This window comes from Phyllobates terribilis, unplaced genomic scaffold (genome assembly GCF_046119375.1).
Source record: "Phyllobates terribilis strain yellow unplaced genomic scaffold, ASM4611937v1 Scaffold_205__1_contigs__length_3507201, whole genome shotgun sequence".
In the NCBI taxonomy this organism is placed as follows: domain Eukaryota; kingdom Metazoa; phylum Chordata; class Amphibia; order Anura; family Dendrobatidae; genus Phyllobates; species Phyllobates terribilis.
In genome coordinates, this window is record NW_027362965.1 from 228,072 (window position 1) to 252,732 (window position 24,661).

Below are 24,661 nucleotides of genomic sequence, written 5' to 3' on the forward strand. Positions count from 1 at the left end.
GCCCTCGTACCCCGGCCTTGGGATGAGGGGCAGGTTGCAGACGGGGAATGTCTCAAACCGGCCAATGACCAGGACCAAGAAGGTCCGGAGCTTAAGACTGTGGCTCCACAGCAAATGGATCCCAGGCAGAATGCAGACGGAGCGGCGTACGCCACCTGTCCTCGCCATGCTGATATATTCAGAGGGAGTCCGGCTGCAAGAGGGGTACCAGCCCCCGACACCCGACCTTGCTACTCCATGTCCTGGTCGGGAAAGCCCGGTAGGCCCTGATGATCCCACCCGTGCCCTTGTTCTGAGAGGAGCTCAGAGGGAGACCCGGCCTATAAGCACACACAAGGACAGGAAGGGATTCGGTCTGTAGTTCAGGAACACTCTGATGTAGGGTCCCGACTGAATGCTGGACTTACTTGGAGGTTGTCGGACCCCCGTCCCGGGAGACCGCAGGACTCCGCGGGGAGCAGGGAGTCGCCTTCCTTCTGCCATCTCTAAAGTGAGTAAAGCCTTGAAAGTTCAACCCTATGGCCTCCGGACTGTTTATTCTGCGCTACACCGCACGACGCGGCGCCCGTTCTCCTCTACTACTACTACCTCCATCCTGTCCCTCTGCCCTGAGGCCTTGCTCCGCCTGTGGGGAGTAGTAATAACTCTGGCCGCCGTAACACCATGCCTCAGCGGACTGCAGCGGCGCTGGTGGCCTTTACCAGGTGCCACAGGTGGTGTAGTCGTAAATCAGTCACTCAACCCGGATAAGCCCACACCATCCTTTTTAATGTGACGGCCCAGAGCACGGGTCGGGTCCGGGCCACGGCTGCACCCCATCTCTCCATCACAGGACCCGACTCCGAGTCCCCCATCTCCCAGGGTAAAATAAAGGGTTTTTCGAGTAGAGGCATCACACTGTCTCAAAGCAAAAAATCTTTTCAACCCTCTTCCCCGACTCAACCATCTGACCTCGGTATGATACAGCAAATCTCCATATTCACTGTCCATATCAGACAGGAATGAAGTGAACGGCCTATGGTTAAGACCTCTTGCCCGTATAAAGTTGCCAGTCTTAACCACAAAGTCCATAACTTCTTTCATTTGTACACTTTTTCCGCACAGCGCCTCCCGATGCAGAATGCAGTGTATAGCACTGAAAGGATCTGACAATGAACGCTGGCCTCGTTTTGCTTTCAATAATCCCACAACACCAATGTTTTCAGAACACATTGCTGGTGCACCATCCGCTACCACAGACAGCAGTTTATCCCATGGCAGTCCTGCTGGGTTAATACAACCTTCAAGTTCTTTACAAATGTCACCACCGGTCGTTGTGCCTTTCATTGGTAATAAATCCAATAATTCCTGGGTTATGTTTAGGTTTCCCCACGAATGAACACAGCACAGTATGAAGTATCTGTTACCCCGGGGGTCTCGCCAAGCGCTATGGAAGATGCTTCAAAGCTTTGCGCTGCTGTAATCAGTTAGTGATGAGCGTCACTGGCAGAGTCACTGATTCTACTAGGAACAGGATTTGCCCACAAGCTTAGACCTTCAAACAGTTTATTGTGTCCGGACAAATAATTTCACTTGCTTTTATAAAACAGTCTTTAATAAACCGACCCTCAGTAAATGGTGGTGAATGTTTTGCTCTCATGTTACTGAGTAGAAAAGTGGCTTTTCCAGAAGCTTCACTTCACCTGTTAATACTTGAGAAGAAGTTTGGCTGTTTGTGAAGAGATGCTTTCAGCTGCTGAAGCTTTTCCTCTCTGTTTGCCAGACAGCGCTTCAGACTGTCCTCCATGCTGCCTCATGTAATGTCCACGCACACTGTACTCCTTAAGCACTGCGACAACCTGAAGACAAATCAGACACTGGGCTCTCTCCTACCTCTATGGCCCCGGAGGCACATACCTCCAAATCCCATTTTATATTGGTTCGGCCAGAAGCCCCGACGACGGGACCAACGAACATGGGGAAGAACACAATGTGAAAGGGGCCTTAGCAATATATGAAGCTGCTGTGTTCTGCTCGTACATTGCTTAGTTCACTGCCAGAGCAGTTTTCAGCTGATAAAGGGATGTGCCGGGCGCCCACTCCCCACTGATCTCATATCACTGATTTATTCAATGAAGCGGCCATATAATCATTAAAGGGGTTGTCAGACAATTTTATTTTGATGGCCTATCATTAGGACAGGTGATGGATATCTGATGGGTGGGATGTAACATCCAGCCCCCCCCACTAATCAGCAGTTCCTGGTGCCCGTGGTATGTGCTCACTTGCGGAGGGAACTACACAGCTGCCTCAACTGCAAAGTGGCCACGGCTGGGCACTTCATATCCACTCTTACTGAATAGACCTAGATTTGCATTACCCAGTTGCAGCCATTATTAAGGATAGGCCATCAATATAAAAGCAATGGACAATCCCTTTAAGTCCTGCAGAATCTCTTTATGTAGTTTCTCACCATAGCAATACCATACATGTCAACATTAAAGAGAACCTGTAATGTCAGAAAACGCTATTTACCTGCAGATTATTCCTGTATCTGACGTTTTCAGCTATACCATTTTTGGTATATGGCTTTTTGATAATTTTTTATTCTATTTTCTGTCAGTATGATGGAAAAGCTACATTTTTGGTGAGTTTATTATTTTTTATTCATCATAAGGCTATGATCACACATTAAGATTTTGCAGTGTTTTTTCTGCAACCAAAATCTGCTCTTGCTCAAAAGGGCTCTTTCACACATCAGTATCTCCAGTACGAGTGGTGACAGTTTCCACACATGCTGGAGACATTGATACACGTAGACCCATTCAAATGAATTGGTCTGTGCACATCTCAGTGTGTTTCCACATACTGACATGTCTGGTTTTTGCAGATGCACGGTCCGCATCCGTGTGACACGTACCGGTACCTGGGAATCAGCGCTACAGTTAGCGCTGTTCCCAAAGGCTGGGTCCTGAATGCTGCCCTCATCATGGTTCCCTTTCGGCGCTGCGATCAGCACCAGCAGGCACAATGATGAGGGTAGTAGTGTCTGATATCGCAGTGTCCACCTGTAAAAATAAGAATAAAAATAATCAAATTCATATACTCACCTCTCCTAGGGGTCCCCCGCTATAATCCTCTGACCGCTGATGCCGATAACCCGGGGAGAATGAGCGGCTCCGGAGCTGCGCTCAGTGAGTGACAGGACACGGCTCCTGAGCTCAGCTCCAGAGCCACTCATTCTCCCCGCCTCCTCGGTGTCAGAGGATTACACTGGGGGACACCTAGGAGAGGTGAGTATATGGATATTATTATTTTATTCTTAGTTTTACACATGGACACAGCGGGAGCAGACCCTACCACTACCCTCATCCTTGTCCCTGTTGGTGCTGATTGCAGCGCAGGAAAGGAATCATGATGAGGGCAGCGCTCAGTACCTGGCACTTGGGAACAGCGCTAACTGTACGCTGATTCCCAGGAGCCAGTATGTGTGATCTTGATGCGGCACATGGGCCGCACACGGATGCAACATGTAAAACGCATATGGACACGGATATCTTCAGTAACGGAAATATATGTGAAACCAGCCTAAAAAACAGGTATTGTGGTGTTTTTTGGTGGAGATTATAGGAATGTACAGTACGTTTAATAAAGTCAGTCTTATTCATCAAAAAAGCAGCAAAATCAGTGTTTTCCCACTTTCTTATTGCTATGAGTGAAAAACGTTGCAAAAACGCTTTTGTTCAATGCCCCCGTTGGGGCATACATTTGAACCTACAAGAAAAAGGGATACGGATAAATGTGCCTACAGGGCCATAGACTGTAATGATGCCGGCAGAGCAAATGTGCGCTCTGCATAATTTTCGTGAGTGCACATGTGGCGCCCCTGATGGTTCAGTCGCCACAGGGGTACTGCACCTCAGATAGAGGTGTGGTATCTCCGCTTTCAGGTAAGGATGGAGTACTACACAGGACCCCAACCACACACTCAACACTACACCACTCCAGTTCTGTAGGGGGCCTAAATGCACCATAGTGCCGCCCCGGTCCTGAACGGAGGAGTTGGGGGGAACCAAAGTGAGGGGGAACCAAGTAGTGAGTGAGGGTGGAGGAAGCACTTACTTAGCACATTAGCATATTCTATATAACGGGAGGCCATCTTAAGTTCAAGGTCTTTGGTTGTGGGTCTTCAGTCGGGGTCCAGCTGAGCCTGTAGCTGGCTGAAGGTCCACGGTCCCTGGTCTCAGGCCTTGAAACAGGGAGCGGGGCAGAGTATTACCCAAACCAGGGATTGAAGCTTGAAGAGGACAATTTGCATATTCCAGGTGCCTTCTGGGAAAAGCGAAGAGTCTCCTTCAGCTAGAAGATCGTTGGGTACAGCCGGGAACCAGCTGCTTGGAAAGCATCGCCAAACCAGGGATTGAAGCTTGAAGAGGACAATTTGCATATTCCAGGTGCCTTCTGGGAAAAGAGAAGAGTCTTCTTCAGCTAGAAGATCGTTGGGTACAGCCGGGACCAGCAGCTTGGAAAGCATCGCCAAACCAGGGATTGAAGCTTGAAGAAGACAATTTGCATATTCCAGGTGCCTTCTGGGAAAAGCGAAGAGTCTCCTTCAGCTAGAAGATCGTTGGGTACAGCCGGGACCAGCTGCTTGAAAAGCATCGCCAAACCAGGGATTGAAGCTTGAAGAGGACAATTTGCATATTCCAGGTGCCTTCTGGGAAAAGCGAAGAGTCTCCTTCAGCTAGAAGATCGTTGGGTACAGCCGGGACCAGCTGCTTGGAAAGCATCGCCAAACCAGGGATTGAAGTTTGAAGAGGACAATTTGCATATTCCAGGTGCCTTCTGGGAAAAGCGAAGAGTCTCCTTCAGCTAGAAGATCGTTGGGTACAGCCGGGACCAGCTGCTTGGAAAGCATCGCCAAACCAGGGATTGAAGCTTGAAGAGGACAATTTGCATATTCCAGGGGCCTTCTGGGAAAAGCGAAGAGTCTCCATCAGCTAGAAGATCGTTGGGTACAGCCGGGGCGGGCATCAGCGGAACGGCGCGCGAATTTGTTTAATTTGTTTATCCTAGGGTATCGCAAGAAAGAAGACAGACATCAAGTCAGCAGGGACAAGGAGCAGCATGGCAGATGTGACAACCTACATGGTGAGCTTTAACATGTGCTACATGTTCACAGATCGACCAGAAGCTGAAACCAACTTCACCTGCCAGAAGTGTAGACTACTGGCTCTTTTAGAAGAAAAGGTGCGGGGACTGGAAGAAAGAATTGCGACATTAAAACTCATCAAGGAAAATGAAGACTTCCTGGACAGAACAGAAGCGTCACTACTGGTCACGGAAAGTGAAGGAAGCGTCAGAAAGCCTCCAGAGGCAGACAAATGGAGGCAAGTGACCAAAAGAAGCAAGAAGACCATGGAGACACCACCAACCACACAACTGAGAAACAGATTCCAAGGACTTGTGGAGGACGAAGATGGCACACCTAAGGATGAGGCACTACCAGCAAGCAAAAAAGAAAAGAGCACCCAGAAACACCCAGAAGCGACAAGAAAAAGGACAGCCAAGAAGGGAAGAAGAGTGGTGGTGGTGGGAGACTCACTACTGAGAGGAACAGAAGCAGCTATCTGCAGACCGGATATAACCGCAAGAGAAGTATGCTGCCTCCAAGGGGCGAAGATCAAGGATGTTACCGATAGGATACCGAAGCTCATCAGTTCCAAGGATGTCCACCCATTTCTTCTGATACATGTTGGCACCAATGACACGACAAAGAAGGACCTACCGACAATCTGCAAGGAATTTGAAGCATTGGGGAAGAAAGTAAAAGAACTGGATGCGCAAGTAGTTTTTTCTTCTATCCTTCCAGTAGACGGGCATGGCGTCAGGAGATGGAACAGGATCCTTGATGTGAACAACTGGCTGAGACGATGGTGCAGACAACAAGGATTTGGATTCCTGGACCACGGTGTGAATTACCTCTATGACGGACTCCTTGCCAGAGACGGACTACACCTCAACAAACCCGGGAAACACACATTCGCCAGGAGACTCGCAACACTCATCAGGAGGGCGTTAAACTAGAAGAAGAGGGGATGGGAAGAAAAACGCTGGACACGAACATGCAACCAGAGAACATACTAATGAAAGATATGAAGTGCGACAAAGAAGGTCCAAGACAAGATACTTGGAAGGGAGGTAAGAAAATTTCTAATACAATCCACAGGGAGAAGATTGGAACAAAACAAAATCGTGTAAACTGCGTGCTAGCAAATGCCAGAAGCCTGACAAACAAGATGGATGAACTGGAAGCAGAAATATCTACAGGTAACTATGACATAGTGGGAATAACCCAGACATGGTTAGATGAAAGCTATGACTGGGCAGTTAACTTACAGGGTTACAGTCTGTTTAGCAGGGATCGAATAAGTCGGAAAGGGGGTGGAGTCTGTCTATATGTAAAGACGTGTCTAAAGCCTACAATACGGGAGGATGTATGGGAGGGAAATGAGGAGGTCGAGTCCTTATGGGTGGAGATACATGGGGCAAAAAACAATAATAAAATTATCATAGGAGTCTGTTATAAACCACCAAATATAGCAGAAGCCACGGAAAGTCTATTAATGAGACAAATAGACGAAGTAGCAAAAAATAACCAGGTGATTGTTATGGGGGACTTCAACTACCCCGATATAGACTGGGAAACAGAAAGCTGTAGATCTCAGAAAGGAAACAGGCTTCTGTCAATTATCAAAGACAATTATTTGTCACAACTTGTGCAGGAACCAACTAGAGGGACGGCCCTTTTAGACTTAATATTAACTAACAGGCCAGACAGAATAACTGAGGTGCAGGTCGGGGGGCACCTGGGAAATAGTGACCACAACATTATACAATTCCACATGTGCTTCAGTAGGTGCCCAGCAAGGGAGTCACAAAAACACTGAACTTCAGCTAAGAGATGCCCTTCAACTTATAGACTGGGATATGATCTTCAGTAATAGGAGCACGGATAGAAAATGGGAAATGTTCAAAACAGTCCTACATAGTCACTGTAGAAGGTCCATACCTTATGGGAATAAAAGGGCTAGGAATAGGAGGAAGCCAATGTGGCTAAATAAGGACGTCAAGAGGGCAATGAAAAACAAAAAAAGGGCTTTCGGTAAACTTAAACAAGAAGGCAGCGAGGAAGCGCTAATATCTTATAGGGAAAAAAACAAAATCTGTAAGAAACAAATAAGAATAGCAAAAGAGGAGACAGAGAGACTAATTGCTAAGAAAAGTAAAACCAATCCCAAACTGTTCTTTAACTCTATAAACAGTAAAAGGATTAAAACTGATGGAGTTGGCCCATTGAAAAATAACCTGGGTAAAATCATAGAGGGCGATGAGGGTAAAGCAAACCTACTCAATAGCTTCTTCTCCACTGTTTTCACAAAAGAAAACAATTTATCGGAGGAAATGCAGAGTGATAAAGTAAAACCTCCGCTAAATATCACCCACCTAACCCAGGAGGAAGCTCAGAAACGCCTTTATAATATCAAAATAGACAAGTCACCAGGCCCAGATGGCATACACCCCCGGGTACTAAAAGAATTAAGTAATGTGATAGACAGACCGCTGTATCTTATATTCAAGCACTCTTTATGGACAGGGACTGTCCCACTAGACTGGCGCCAAGCAAATGTGGTACCAATATTCAAAAAGGGGTCTAAAAGTGACCCTGGGAACTATAGAGCAGTCAGCTTAACGTCTGTTGTGGGTAAATTGTTTGAAGGATTTCTTAGAGATGCTATTGTAGAATATCTTAATGATAATAACTGTCTAACTCCATATCAACATGGATTCATGAGGGATCGCTCCTGCCAAACAAACCTGATGGCCTTCTGCGAGGAGGTGAGCTCACAGCTGGACCTGGGAGAGTTAGTGGAGGTTGTAGACCTTGACTTCTCCAAAGCGTTTGATACCGTTCCACACAAAAGGTTGGTATATAAAATGAGAATGCTTGGTCTGGGGGATAATGTGTGCAAGTGGGTAAATAGCTGGCTGAGTGATAGAAAGCAGAGGGTGGTTATCAATGGAGTAAGCTCAGGGGGTGTCAGGGTTACTAGCGGGGTGCCTCAAGGGTCTGTCTTGGGCCCTATATTATTTAATATATTTATTAATGATCTAGTGGAAGGGTTGCATAGTAAAATAGCAATATTTGCAGATGATACTAAACTTTGTAAAGTAGTTAATACAGATGAGGATAGGGCACAGCTACAGGAGGATTTAGATAAATTGGGGAGTTGGGCCAAAAAATGGCAAATGGGGTTCAATGCCGATAAATGTAAGGTCATGCACATGGGAAAGAAAAACAGCAGTCACCCATACATATTAAATGGGAAACCGTTGGGGAAATCTGACATGGAGAAGGACCTGGGCGTCTTGGTTAATAGCAAATTAAATTGGAGTGCCCAGTGTCAGGCAGCAGCTGCGAAGGCAAATAGAGTCATGGCATGCATCAGAAGAGGAATAGGGGCATATGATGAGAACATTGTTCTTCCTCTGTATAAAGCGCTGGTAAGGCCGCACTTAGAATATTGTGCACAGTTCTGGGCTCCGGTGCTCAGGAAAGACATATTGGAGCTAGAGAGGGTACAAAGGAGGGTGACTAAGGTAATAAAGGGAATGGAGGGACTAGAATACCCAGAGAGGTTGTCAAAATTAGGCCTATTTACGTTGGAAAAGAGAAGGCTTAGGGGAGACCTCATAAACATGTATAAATACATCAGGGGGCAGTACAGAGATCTCTCCCATGACCTGTTTATACCAAGGATGGTGACAAAGACGAGGGGTCACACTATGCGTCTGGAGGAAAGGAGGTTCCTGCACCAGCATAGAAGGGGATTCTTTACGGTCAGAGCCGTGAGACTCTGGAACTCTCTGGGAGAGGAAGTGGTGATGTCCAACTCACTTAATGAGTTCAAGAGAGGCCTGGACGCCTTTCTGGAGAACAATAAAATTACATCTTATGCTTAGTGATAGTTAATTAATCCAGGGATTTAATCTGACTGCCAGATTGGAGTCGGGAAGTGAATTTTTCCTCAATGATGTAAATTGGCCTATACCGCATGGTTTTTTTTTGCCTTCCCCTGGATCAACGCTGCGGAATAGCTGCAGTGCACAAGAAATAGGCTAAACTGGATGGACGCTTGTCTTTTTTCAGCCTTATAAACTATGTAACTATGTACTGGCTCTGTCCCTGGTCAGGGTCCATGCAAGAAGGCCCGTGAGGGGTGACCGGTCCCTGATTATCTGACTTTGCACTTCATGTCTTTGTCGGAAAAGTCCGGAGGCTTAGTGGATCCCAGGGGGATACCGACAGAGCGGAGTCGCCACCTGTATGCCCTAATCTGAGTTTATCCAGAGGGAATCGGCCTTACGCCACGTTCTCACCACAAGTCACCAAAAGGGCACCCAGTCGGTCCGGAAACTACACGTTACCCACAAGGGACATCGCAGTACCTACACGGGACTCAGTGGGGGACACAAGGTAGGAGAAGACGAGGGAGGAGAGGAACACACTAGAGAGGGGTCCTGACAGGTGCTCCTGATCTACTTGGAAAGTAATGAACCCCTTCCTGGTGGCCGCAGCTCGCCGTGTGAAAGCAGAGAGAAGCTTTGCATCTGATAAATCATCAAAGTGAGTAAAGACTCGGATGACTTCAACTACCGCCTCTGCCTATTCTTTCTTCCGCGGCACTGCACCCGTCATCGCTCTACATCTCACTACACTGCCCTGTGGCCCCGCTCCACCTGTGGGGAGCCGCACCAACTAAGCTGCCAGAACACCGGCCTCAGAGGACTGAAGCAGCACTGGTGATCCTCACCAGACACCACAGGTGGCGTAGTCGAACATTACAACCCCCCCTTTTTAGTGACAGCCCTGGGCCACGGACCGGGCCACGGCCACGACGACATCACCCCACACCATCTACTGGCCCAGCACCGAGTATTCCCCATTGTCCAGGGAGGGAGTCACACACGCCTACAGGAGGCGGACACTCAGACATAATAGACTGCATCTGAAAGTCCGCTTCCAGTAAGTGTACACTTCCGAAAATAATGCCAGCAGAACGCACGTTCGCTCTGTCAGCACCATTACAGTATATGGCCCCATAGGCACATATGTCTGAATCCCGTTTTGTGGGGGGTTTGGATATAGCCCCCGACAGGGACAATGAGCGTAATGTAAAAGCACAGTAAGCCAGGGATATGGCACAGATTTACAGTTTCGATCATTTCATATGGGAAGATACCACATAAGTGTACTTTTTTTTTTCACTTTCAAGTTTAGTAGCAGAATACTTTTATTTCATACTTTATTTAGATTTATTTTTTACGTAGCTTTAACTTTTACTTTACAGTCACTGATCTAATATCCTGCAATACTTCAGTACTGCAGAATATTAGGTCTGTCTGTTTTATATTGACAGTTCACATGTAGGACCCTGCATATTCCAGGCCCCAAAGATGGCTAACCTAAAGCCATTACTTGGCCTCAGGTTACCATAGGCTTAAGAGTAAGCCCTTCCCCTGCAATAGCCATCTAGATTCCGCTGTCACAATTGATGGCGGTATCTAAGGGGTTAAAAAGTATTGGTTACTACGCTGCATTGTGACATCATCACTTACCTTATATGGAAGCTGGCAGTGATGTCACACTGGTGAGTGATGTCACAATAGAGCGGAACCTATAAACATTCCGTCCCATCTCACACAGGTCAGACTTGGTATTTGTTCGTCTTCTGACAGCACTTACTTAGATCTTCTTCTTGTGGATTAGCGATTTACTTGTGGATTAGCGAATTATTTGCGATTTCCTTGTGGATTAGCGGTTTACTTGTGGATTAGTGGATTACATCTGGATTATCGAATTACTTCTGGATTATCGGATTATTTCTGGATTTTCTTGAAGTCATTGACTGAGGACTTCTCCATCTGGAGGTAAATCTATTCTGTGCTGTTAATTATAAGACTGCTCGTTTTTATCCCATCATTATTTTTTCCATATTATTATTTCCAAGACCCGTAACGTTATCATTTTTCGGGATCTGGGGCCGGGTGAGGGCTTATTTTTTGTGCACGGAGCTGTCATTTTTCATTATTTCGGGGGTAGATACAATGTTTTGATCGCCTCTAGTTGTATTTTATTGCAATATTGCGGTGGCCAAAATAACGTAATTCTGGAGTTTGGATTTTTTTTCTCGTTACGCCGTTTACTGATCTGATTACTTAATATTTTGATAGATTGAACATTTCTTAACGCGATGATACCAAATATGTGTATTTTTTTTTTATAAGCCGGCGATCTCAGGAGATTCACAATGAAAGGCACGGGGGTCTTCTGCAGACTCCGGTTTGTCATGACAGCCCACTGATGCCCTGCGATCACGTGACAACATCGCTGATGTGAACGTTGATAGATAGATGGAGATTATAAGGTGGGAGGGGGGATAAAGTGCAAAAATGCATTCATCTCTTGCTGTACTGTACGTATATATGTGAACCCTCTCCACATGTACAGCACTCTGGAATTACCAGGGTGGTCCGGTCTACAAGTCTGCAGTCACTCTATGATTCTCCGCCAGTGGGCGAGTGACTAGTGCTGGACTAGTCTTGTCTCTGGCTATGGTTTCCGGCTCGCTCTTCATTGTACATAATGTACCTTGCTGCAATTGTGCTGGCAGACTGCAGTTCATGCTCCCAGGGTTTGGGCCGGAGAAATCAGGTGACAGGTTCCCTTTAGAAATAAAGAATAGTAATAATAATGGCAGCCAGCTATTTACTGTGTATGGGGCATGGCAAGCTGCTCAACGTATTATGACCCCATGTATTATAGCATCAATATATCTTCATCTCCTTCAGATCTTCCTCCTGACTCTGACTGGTCAAGGACCACAGAGGGGACGTCAGTCACCACCGTGCATCAGCTGAGAAGAGACCTTCAGCGTGTACAGGACACAGCAGAGAGCCGGACATCTTTAGGGTGAGTATAATTGCGGAGGTGCTGGGCTCCTGTGTCCCTCTTGCTTAGACTGATTAGATAAGTGGAGGAGGTCGGACCATGGCTGTTGGCACCAAGTATTATGGCACATGGTACCACGTATTGTGGTACATGACACCATTTGTTATGGCATGATGTAAAATGGCATCAATATGTTTTCATCTTCTTCAGATTTTACTCCTGACTCTGTCTGGTCAAGGACCACAGAGGGGACGTCAGTCACCACCGTCCATCAGCTGAGAAGAGACCTTCAGCGTGTACAGGACACAGCACAGAGCCGGACATCTTTAGGGTGAGTATAATGGCGGAGGTGCTGACTGTTGGCACCGACCATTGATTTAGGCCGGGGTTGTACAAGCCAACTTATGGCATTTAACGACTATCATTCTGTTGCTTGTTGGCTGATTGTGTCACTTAATTGCCTATTTGAGCATTTCTTATTGCTGCAAAATACTGACCAAATACTGGACGTGTGAACATGGCTTAAAGCTGAAAATTATTTGGTTTAGATCTAAAATAAAACCTGTGTCAAGTTGTAGTTTGTGCTGATGGGGTCTACCATCGCTGTACACACATAACTGGGGACAATAAAATGGTAAAATCTAATCTGTGACTTGGATTATAGGTTGGAATAACACTCTACTGCTCGGAACTTATCACACTTTTCCTTCTGGAGCAGTGAAAACGCTACTTTAAAGTTTGTTTTTGGCTAAGAAACCTGATTTGCATTGTGGAATTCACCAGCTATTACTGTAAGTATTCTGAGGTTAATAGAACAAACATTTCCTGCTGAAAAATAAAAGAATAAAATCTGACCAATCTATTCTTCATTTTAGGGTGGATAAACTACTACAGAGCTGAAATCTTGACAAGAAGATCCCTGTCTATTACTAAGATATCAGCTGAATTCTTTATTGCTACTATTGACATCACATGTAAAAGTAGTTAAAGGGTAACTATAATATTGTGTAACATTTAAGCATAAGTGGCAATGTGTGCACTTGATGGGAGGAATAGCGCTCATTGATCATTTTATCATTGATTGATACAATTTGTTGAAGGTTCAGTTCCCATGTAAAGTAAATACTTTCTATATATTTGGCTGTTTCAGGTTGTCCTGCTTTATCTTCTCATCCCTGCTACTTATTTTGACTGTTACAAGGAACATATCTTGTTAGATGTAAGTGTTTTACTTTACTCAAATGTGAAAAAAATCAAAGCCGAGCTCTAAAAATGCCATTGCCTTCTATTTCCAGACAATCTTTTCCTTATACAAGGTTTGGCCTATAACCAATACATGCATGCCTGGGTTTAAGAGGACCTGTTGATTATTTTAGCTTTTTTCTTGTTTTTATGGTGGGGGTGATGTAGGTGCCCTTTCAGACTTTTGCTATGGGCCCCATGATTTCTATGGACGCCCTTGCACATATCTTATTTACATTTGCTTCATTCTTAAAAAAAAAATTCTTTGTTAGGAAGTTAGAAGGGTTAAAAGTTTAGCAGCAATTTTTCATTTTTTTAATGAAATTGACAAAACCTAGATTTTTCGGGACCATTTCACCTTTGAAGTAACTTAGAGGGGCCTATATGTCAGGAAAACCAGCAAACAAGACCCGATTTTAAAATCTGCACCCTTGATTGTATTCAAAACCTGCAGAAAGCTTGTTAACCCTTTAGAAAGAAATGAAAATGACATTTTCTGTGTAACATAGATGTTGCTTTAGTCCTAAACTTCTCATTTTCACAAGGGTAACAGGAGAAACTGGAAGCCACAATGAGTGGTACAATTTCTCCTGAGTGCAGTGATCTCCCATATGTGGGCAGAATCTACTCTATGGTAACGCGGCACGGCTCCAGAGGGAAGGAGCACGATATGATTTTTGGAGCAGGTTTTCTACTGGAATAGTTTGCAGAGGCCCTAAGTGCCAGAACAGCAGAATCCTCCTTCAAGTGACCCCATTTAGACATTACACATCTCTAGAAATTCATCTACTGTGAAAAAACAACTTTGACTTTATGGGTTATTTTTCAGTGGATATTACAGAGTAAAAATTGCAAATAGTGTTGTGCTCGTACATTGTAGCGCCCAATACATTGTATCCAGCTTGTGCTTCTGGAGACATGCACTCCGTAAATTAACTGGGCTCCCCCACTAGAGTAATGCCAAAAAGTGATAAACCGCAGATTAGTAACTACTGACGGGTTCTGATCTCTAATTACAATATGCAGATTGTTCATTCCATATGATTAAGTCCAGTAAGTTTTATGTTCTCCTCCCATAAGGAGGTGAACAGATCACTGTATCGGTATTAGTATCCTTGTACCGATCCTGCCAAAAACCAACATTACAAAACGAGTCTGCTCTTAGCTCAAACTTCAGAAATGCCACATAGTGATGTGTAATGGAATAAGAAGACCGAGGGCTTACCTTACCCTGCACGGTGAAGCCCCCTGTGCCAATGGGTAATGTATGTAAAGAAAACCCACAGCATCCATTGGTTTTCAATATGGCGTTGGCTGCATCCTCATCTGTTCTCCAGCTGTAATGTGAAATATCATTTTATTATTTGCATTTATATTGTAGAAATAATGATAATTTACCTTCAATTAATGAATGTTAATTCCATTGATAATTTACATGACATTTCTTCTAACATAATATTCCTTTCTTGGCAGATTTCCTCTGATTACATGATGAAGCATTCCAGCATGGCATCCAGCGATCAACATAAAGACCTGTTGGCCTTGCTGGATCTGCTCGCTGTCCCACTCCTGGAGGACACTATTCCAGGCATTGTCACATCATATGAGCCTGAAGAAATGAAGACCATGACCAGCGTGCTTATAGAACATCTGCATGATCTGGATGGACAGGATTTGGTGAATGCCCTCCTGTTCTTGGCAACTGTAACATCTGCCAGAGTGGACGCTGAGAACTTTCTGACTGATGAGCTGATTGATGAGACCTACTGTCTGATGCTCAAAGCAGAAAGTGAGAGACATCAGGGAATAACTGGTGCAGCTATGACGCTCCTGGCTAACATTGCTGTATACCGCTCTGAAGACGTCATGGAGCTCTTGGAAATCGATGAGGAACATCTACAGAGCAGCGAACTGAAAACACTGGATCTGATTTCCACCAAAACCATCAGAGTTTGGAATGAGATAATTGCAGCGCAGAATATACTGACAGTGGATGACTTGATTGTCCATACACAACACCAAGCTGGACCATCTGACAGCTTTGATTTTTATTATCATCTTCTGCACCCTAGCTATGGGTTCATTAACCATCAGGATGACTCTCATGTCCTCCAAGACACAGACACAACCCAGGCTGCGATGTGTCGTTACATTACTTGTGTCTTAACTGATGAGGAAAGGAAAAAGGTCATCCATTACCTGCTTATAGCAATGAGATCTGCTGTAAGAACCAGCAAACTCATCAGCATCATGTTCTTCTCGGAGCTCCTACTTCATCCTGAGCTCCTGGAGGGGAAAATGGCAAAAGACTTGATCTTATTCATGGCTTCAAAGATGGATAGCTCGGACGAGCTTGAGGTCTGTCTTGCTGTAGAAGCTATGGGAAATGCTAGTATAGGTGCACCAAGACAGGTGCATCAACTGAAAGACGTCATCTATGGCTGCCTTTACAGTAAATTATCTGGTAATCGAAAGCTAAAAGTTGTCATCAAAAGCTTACAAGCCCTATCAAAATTTGTCACACTGCTGAAAAGATCAAAACTTGGCAGGAAATTTGGGAAGATTGTCAATCGTTGTACTGACTACCTAAACGCCCCAAACCCACTGATCCGCACATACTCTACTTCACTATTTGCAGATCTCGCCCAGAACTGCAACAGGGACAAGAGAGGCTTCAGTCACCACGTCAGGAGATGCCTGCCTGACTTACTGATAAAGTTACACAGCAAAGACCAGCAGGTTAAGGCATCCGGTATTGCAGCCTTGTTGCATTGTCTGCCTTACATCGGATGTAACAACGTAGAAGAACTGTTATGTGCTGATGGCGAAAAGTCCTGCAAAATATATGAACAACTCGGGCAAAAAGAACCTGCCCTTCTGGTGAAGATGATGATCCACAGTACCGAAATGCTGTATATGGTAGACGAGGTAGACGCTGTACTGAAACACCTCACTATGATCAGAGACGCTTTACCCTATGAAGAACTCTATCCGTCAAAATTAGAAGACGTGTTTAAAGGGTTGAGGAGACTCACAAGTCAAATCTATAATCCAGTGGTGCAGGAGGCAAGTAACCATGCCGTGGACATCCTGGCCACCAAGTGGAAAAGTATTGGAACTGCTAAAGTGGCTAAAGTTGGAACACGCAGTAACGAAATCTATGAACAACTGAAAAGAGTGGAAGTCATATTTTACGAGACTTCAGTGTGAAACATCTATCAATGGACATCCTGTGCACAAAGTGGAGAAGTACTGGGACTGTTAGCAGGATGGAGAAAACTTGATAGTCCCCAAATGTATATATTTTTAAATAAATATTATAAAAAATACTCTTTGTTTGTTTTATTGCTGATAGTAACTAGCTATGTCTTCTACATTTCAAAACTGTACCTATATCGTAGAGATGAGCGAATAAATTGGAGTGGAATTCTACTTGAATTTTACAAAAATCCACATTCACCAAAATGTAGAGTGTTTGTAATTTGCTTCCAAGCGGATTCAGCAAAATTTATTTTGCAGAACCATAAAAGGCCATCAAAATGTAAAAAGATAAATACCGGCTCCTCCGCTCCTCATCGTAACCTGTCCAGTCATCTTCAGATCACCGACGCTCTTCACAGCGTGCACGCAAAGTCACGACCTCGTGACACTTGGCACAAGCTTGCACATAACCTTCCCGGGGCTCATCAGACCAGGACGTCCGGGCCCAACATGAGAGGCCCAAGGAAATCAATGTAAGCGGTGGCAATCTGAAGATGCAATGAGTACGGATGGGTGACTGTAAGGAGGGAGAGTCCGGAGAGGTGAGCAGTGAAGCCAGTATAAGTATTTTTCCTTTTTTTTACATATTACGTTTATTATGTTCTGAAGTTTGGAGAGACCCCAGAGTATATTACAGGATATTAAACTCTCTGAGAAGAACGGCTTTAAATCGACGTTCCTGGGAAAATCTGCACTAACAGGCTTATTGTAATATTACCTGATCCACTGATGTCTACCAGATACACATATTTTGGCAATAGACAATAGACATCTACGGAGAATGATCCAGCACTGTCTTGATTAATCTGCCTATGTATGTTATGGCATAAAATAGATGGTCCCAGAATTAGGATACTGATAACATATGAAGTCAGGAAATCAATTTCAGATCAGTTGTGGATCAGGCAACAGTCACCCTTGGAGATCCGATGTTAGCAGGTCCCTGGTAGCAGAATTTATTCAATGTATGGAGCTGGAACAGCACAACTCCATTGTGTAATGGTTGTTCAAATGCTGAGGGACCTGATAACCTAGCTCTATCAGTAGCCCTATATCTGGCCCTGTACCTTACCCTAACACTAACCCAACCCTAGCTAGGGTTAGAAAAGGGGTGTGTGTGTAAGAACATAAAATAATGAATACAGACGAGCAGATTACATTTACATTTACCAGCTTCACCAAACTTCTCCAAGACATTTGATTTCATCCAAATCAATGGCACTTCAAATCCCCTAGATGCCCTGATAAAACATATATGACAGTCCTCACTATTCTCCTCCCTCACTATTCTCCTCCCAGTTGTGTTGTCACACACTATCTGTACAATTTTTCAGTGTTTTATGGCTTTTTCTCCGTATCTGGATGGCTAGGCTGTGAGCTGTGATGTCTTCTCACTATGCATACGTCTTGTACGTACAGAGGTGTTGCACAACCAAGAAAACTTGTTGATTGCTGTGGATCCAACCTAACCATAAACCTAGATGGGAGGAAGAATGGCGAGTGAGGAAAGAGTGTCCTACAATCTGATGGCTAGTTACAATATGCAGATTGTTCTTGCCATATAATTAGGGCCAGTAAGTTTTGTGGTGTTGCCCTTCAATAAGGAAGTGAACAGCGCACTGCACTGGCATTAGTATCCTCGTACGGATACTGCCGAAAATCAACACTAAAGTAGGTGTCTACACTTAGCTCTAACTTCAGCAATGCCACATAGTGATGTGTAATGGCATAAAAAGGCCAATCCACTTCAGGGCTTACCTTCCGGAGAAGCCCCTATCTGATCAGAGATGGCAGACAAAGGTAAGCAGCAGCATGTTTCACAACACATTGCAGTATCAGAATTTTTAGGCTAACTAAATTGTTTCAACGGCCTAAAAATTATCCCTTTTTTGGGGAGTTGGGAGGAAGAAAAGATGCAGGTCTTGCTGTCGTTTATAGACAGGTGGTGAAACTGGAAGTATCCGTGGCATTTTCACATCGTTAAGTGTAATAATTATCCCTGTTTGAGTGGCTTTGCCCTTTTCTAAATGAATAAGTGATGTTCAAATAATTTCTATTTAATAGGGAGACAAAACAGGTGTACTGTGATGTTTTAATTGTGAAAAAATAATGGCCTCCCAACCAGAAGTGAAAAAAATATCCCTTTTCTTGTGGCCTGCAATTGGTTTACTAGTTACAAAATCATTTGGGAAATACAAAGGCTTTTTATCAAGCCATCCAAAAATGATCCCTAAAGTGGCACTGTTTTGAGGACGAAAAAGTCCTGGCTTGTTGTCAATAAGTAATTTTAAAAATAAGCCCTATTCTCACAACTCTTTTTGAGGGTACAAACGCATGAGAGTACGTTTCCAAGCATCAGAAGTACAGTCAAGCACTATGAAACACAGTAGGCAGCCAGGAGGTGTGTGGCTAGCATGGCGGTGCAGTGGCTGCGGCATCAGCAGCACGGTAGAGAGTTAGGACGGCTCAGGCAAGGACATGCTTAGCAGTTTAGGCCCAGAAATGGCAGCTGTACAGTCAAGCACTATGAAACACAGTGGGCAGCCAGGAGGTGTGTGGCTAGCATGGCGGTGCAGTGGCTGCGGCATCAGTAGCACGGTAGAGAGTTAGGACGAGTCAAGCAAGGACATGCTTAGCAGTTTAGGCCCAGAAATGGCAGCTGTACAGTCAAGCACAATGAAACACAGTGGGCAGCCAGGAGGTGTGTGGCTAGCATGGCGGTGCAGTGGCTGCAGCATCAGAAGCACGGTAGAGAGTTAGGACGAGTCAGGCAAGGACATGCTTAGCAGTTTAGGCCCAGAAATGGCAGCTGTACAGTCAAGCACTATGAAACACAGTGGGCAGCCAGGAGGTGTGTGGCTAGCATGGCGGTGCAGTGGCTGCGGCATCAGCATACGACGGCTCAGGCAAGGACATGTGACTCTCCCCCTGGACCGTGGGGCACTCGGATCCGGGCGGTAGGGAAACGATGGGAGTAGTAGTGGCAACCCGGTTCCGTGGCTCAGGGTGGTCAGACCAATGGTAGCTTGCTATGCTCTATTGATAATGTCCGACTACGCCACCCGTGGATTGCGGTTATTAGGAACTGCCGCTGCATGCAGACCGCTGGGGCTGATGAGGTGTGCAGCTAGGGTAGTGTGACTCCCCACGGGAAGAGTGCGGCCCCAGGGCAGTAATATGGATGTTGGGAGTGATGGTAGTGAGAGCCCCAGTGCTGATAGTGCTGGAGGAGCAAGGAGCACACAGACAACAGGTTGCAGTCCAGGGTCTTTACTGAAACAGGTAAACTGACCCATAAACAGTCCCAGCTAGGAGGGGACCTGGATGTCTGAGAGCAATGGGGAAATTGGCCCTGGTCAGGGTGAGGGTGTAGGCCTACCGTGCTTTCTGCGCTCCTTCTGACTATCTCCTCCTTATAGGATAACAGCCCACGCTTCTGAGCTTTCCGTGTATTCTCGCCTGTATGGCCTGCGACATGGGTTCCTTTCTGCTCCCAGCCTGGTACGGCTTTGCTGGTCCCTTCTGTTGTGGCAGGGCCTCCAGGCTTCTTAGGCCAAGGAATATACAGTCCCCTGCAAACTGGTTATCTGCTGGAGAATGTGGAATCCTTCCAGCCTCAGACACCAAAGTCTAGTAAATTAAGTCCTTTCTCTGCCAAGACAGGCTCACTTCGCCTCTTGTCTCTGGCTTGTGGCTCTCCTCCTGCCACACTTCCTCTTAGGTGCAATACAACTTTCTGTCCCTGCTCTGCTCTGGGACAAGTCTCAGTCCTGAGACAGGCCATCAAGTTCTCCCTAACCCTGCCCCCAGCACCAGCTTTTATAGGGGCAGCCTGCTCTCCCTACTGGCCTGAGACAGGAGGCATTGCATGCTAATGTTCCCCTGACTAGAGAACCTCCCCCCTGCTCTGAGACACAGCTTTAATTACACTTGTGGCATCCAGGCCAGGGTGACACATTCCCCCCTAGTGAAATTTAGTACTCCGAGACTAAACAGTAACAAGAACAATATGCATGACCATAAAACATTAGTATACAAGCGACGCACAGATTGAGTTCTTAAGGTCACAGTGTGGCCTGTGACCGGGTGTCCATATCACCAGCACAACGGGGATCCTTAACCAGGTGGGGGTCTGTCCTACCCCAAGTCCTTTACAGTCTTAGTTCATTCCTGGGTTAGGCTCCGAACGCAGTCCATACAAGGTCCCGGTTATAAAAAGTCCATAACCTTTGAGTCCTTACGGTAGCTGCAAGAAACTGAAACACAGAATTACCAAACAAGCATGTAACTTGGCAAACATTTCAACATTTGGTAACAGGGTTATTTACAATTTTAGTGCACCCTATATTTTCCAGCGAGCGGGTATCTGTCCCTTTGTGCTCCTGGTTGACCTACGTAGCCCACTGTCTGGTGGTGGACCAACCTGGCTTTCCCCACTAGCGTTAGGGGTACAGCTACCAGCTGGGTGTACAGGTAGGGCAGGCAGCTGTCTGCGGGTCCTTTGGCTTACCGCAGGCATGGCAGGCTCACTGTCAGCAGAGGGTTGACTCTCCTGGGCTGCTGGTACAGGCTCTTCTGCCTCTGGAACTGCTTGCTCCTCTTCACCTTCCGCCTCTGGTGTTGGTTGTTGCTGGGCCGGTTGCAGGAAATGCAGGACGGGTACCACTATGGCATCATTTATGCGAGTCCAGGACTGAGGAAACTCTCCGAGAACGGTGCTGATCATTTCTTCCTTGTCCTCTGCGGGTTCAAGGTCACTCTGATCCTCTTCTGCACTACGGAGTTGCTCGGGGCACCTTTTGAGGTGGTCTCTGGAGACGACACTAGTGGTTTCTCCTCAGTCCTTGGTGATTACGCACACCTTTGGGTTGTCGTGGTCAGACTGCAGTACGGTGTAGGGTTTCCTTTCCCACTGGTCGTCCAACTTATGTAGCCTTCTCTTCCGCTTCAGGACCTGCTCACCAGGTTCTAGGGGACCAGCAGGGGCGTGTTGGTTGAAGAGTCTTTCTTGCCTTTCTCTCACCTGGGCCAGGCTCTTCTCCACACTCTCCTGTACCTTCTTGTACTGCAGTTGCCTTTCCGTATCCCAATCCGCATCCGGGGAGGTGTCATCAGGCGTTAGGACTCCCATCTCCAGGTCTACGGGCAGCTTACCTGGTCTGGCTCGCATCAGGCAAGCCGGGGTGCAGTTTGTAGCATTCACCGGGATATTGTTGTATAGGTCTATCAGGTCCGGCAGTTTTTCTGGCCACAGGCTGCGTTCCTCCAGGGGCAACGTCTTCAGGAGATCAATGACTATATTGTTCATCTTCTCACACATCCCGTTGGTTTGTGGGTGGTAAAGCGTTGTACGAATTTTCTTACAGCCATAGAGGTTGCAGAACTCCTGGAAGATTTCAGCCTCGAACGCTGGACCCTGGTCTGTCAGAACCTGCTCCGGATACCGGTGTGGACGACAGAAGTATTGTTGGAAGGCTCTGGCCGCTGCTTGGGCTGTCAAGTCCTTTACCGGGACCACCACTAGAAAACGGGAATAGTGGTCCACGATTGTCAGGGCATAGATGTATCCTGACCGGCTGGGAGCCAATTTGACATGGTCCAGAGCTACCAGCTCAAGAGGCTGCGTGGTGACGATGGGCCTCAAGGGTGTCTTCTGGCTGGCACGGTCCTTCCTCCTTAGGTGACAAGGGCCACAGTCTCTGCACCATTTTTCTACAGCTCCTCTCATGCCGACCCAAAAGAATCTTCCTCTTAGCAGGAACTCCAGTTTCTTCCAACTGAAGTGCCCCGCTCTGTCATGGTAAGCCCCCAGGACCATAGCTGCATCCCGCCTTGGGACCACGACTTGCCAGGTCAGCTCGTGCGTCCGGTGGTTGACAATCCTTCTGCACAACTTGCCTTCGTAGAGGAACAGCTTGCTCTTCTCCTTCCATAGCTGCTTGGCTTCCTCTGGGGCATCTGGATCTAAGCGGGCGTCTTCTCGGGTCAGCAGATCTTTCACCAGGCGGACTGCAGGGTCACTATCTTGGGTCTCGGCCCAGCTGTGGTGAGGTAGGGGATTGATCATCATGGTTGTTAGATCCTCCTCCTTCACACGGTGGGAGTATTGAGCGGCTCCATACCGGTGAAACGCGGGGAGTTCTACCTCCTCCAGCTCTTCTGGGTCTTCGTCACCTTCAGGTAAATGCGGCATCCTCGATAGGGCGTTAGCGTTGGCATTGGTTTTGCCGGCCCGGTACTTGATCACGAAGTCATAGTTGGAGAGACGGGCCATCCACCGCTGTTCCAGGGCACCCAGTCTTGCATTGTCCAGGTGTGTCAACGGGTTGTTGTCCGTGTACACGGTGAACTTTGCGGAGGCCAGGTAATGCTTGAAGCGTTCCGTCACGGCCCATACCACCGCCAAGAATTCTAGCTTGAAGGAGCTGTAATTCTCCGGGTTCCTCTCGGTGGGCCTCAGCTTCCGACTGGCGTATGCGATCACCCGTTCTCTGCCCTGTTGGTTTTGCGACAGTACGGCTCCCAGTCCCACATTACTGGCGTCTGTGTGGAGAATGAAAGGCTGGCCGTAATCAGGGTAGGCCAGGATCTCATCCCCCGTGAGGGCCATCTTTAGCTGGCGGAAGGACTCCTCTTCCGGTTTATCCCACTTGAAGGGTGGCTTTTGGCTCCTGGACTTAGACTGTCCGATTAGGAGGTCCTGCATAGGAGCTGCCATCTTAGTGAAACCGGGGATGAACCTTCGGTAGTAGCCTACCAACCCGAGAAACTGTCTCACCTCTTTGATGTTCGAGGGGCTTGGCCAGCTCTTGATTGCCGTGACTTTGTCAGGGTCGGGTGCCACTCCTTCCGCGCTTACCACGTGCCCTAGGTACTGGACCCTTGGTTTCAGCAGGTGACACTTCGATGGTTTCACCTTCAGGCCATAGCCTGCCAGGGCTTCGAAGACCTCGGCCAGGTGCTTTAGGTGGTCGTCGTAGGTCTTCGAATAGACGATCACGTCGTCCAGGTAAAGGAGGACCGTCTCGAAGTTTCGGTGCCCTAGACAGCATTCCATCAGCCGCTGGAAGGTCCCTGGTGCATTGCAGAGCCCGAAAGGCATACAGTTGAATTCGCTCAGTCCCATTGGGGTGGTGAAGGCGGTCTTCTCCTTGTCAGCCTCTGCCACAGGAACCTGCCAGTATCCGCTAGTAAGGTCAAAAGTAGAAAAGAAGTAAGCAGATTTTAGTGCGGCTAAAGACTCCTCTATTCTAGGCAGCGGATATGCGTCTTTGTGGGTGATACGGTTGATTTGTCTATAGTCCATGCACATTCTCATGGTGCCGTCTTTCTTTTTCACCAGAACCAAGGGGGCTGCCCAGGGGCTACAGCTATCTCTAATGACCCCAGCTTCCTTCATTTCTCTTAGCATGCCCTTTGCGTTCTGATAATGTGCAGGGGGTACAGGTCGGTGTCTTTCTTTTATCGGTGGGTGGCTCCCTATGGGGATGTGGTGCTCTATCCCTTTTACTCTGCCGAAGTCTAGCGGGTGCTTACTAAAGACTCTCTCGTACTCCTGTACCACCCGGTAGACTCCTTGTTTTTGGTGCAGGCGAGTGGAGTCAGCACCCACGTGGAGTTTCTGGCACCAGTCCTCCTTTTGTTTCTGGGAGCCATTACCCTCCGCCTGAGGAGATGGAGGCAAGGGTTCCACAGCCCTGATAGCTTTGTGTTCGACAACAAACAGTTTGGCGAGTGTAGCGTACCTGGGTAAGTGTACTTCCCTCTCCCCAATGTGGAGGATGCGGACGGGCACCCTCCCATGACGGACATCAACCACCCCCCGGGCTGTCAAAATGGTGGGCCTGCTGTCTGAGTACACGGGTTCTACCATGGCTTGGTAGTCTCTACCTCTCAACCCGATTGCAGTCCGACACCAGATCATCATTTCACTTTTGGGAGGCATGGAAATGGGGAATGGGTCACTCAGTCTTACGCTACCGATCTCACCACCAGACAGTTCTACCTGCTGCCGTCTCATCAGGGCTTTTATCTCCTTGTTGAGGACTCTCTGTTGGCTGGAACTAGCATTCACCGCCACCTGTTGTAGAATTACAATTACCTCTGAAAGACAATTTTCAATTACGTTAGTATTTTAGGGTGACTTTCACGACGGTCAATGTCCAC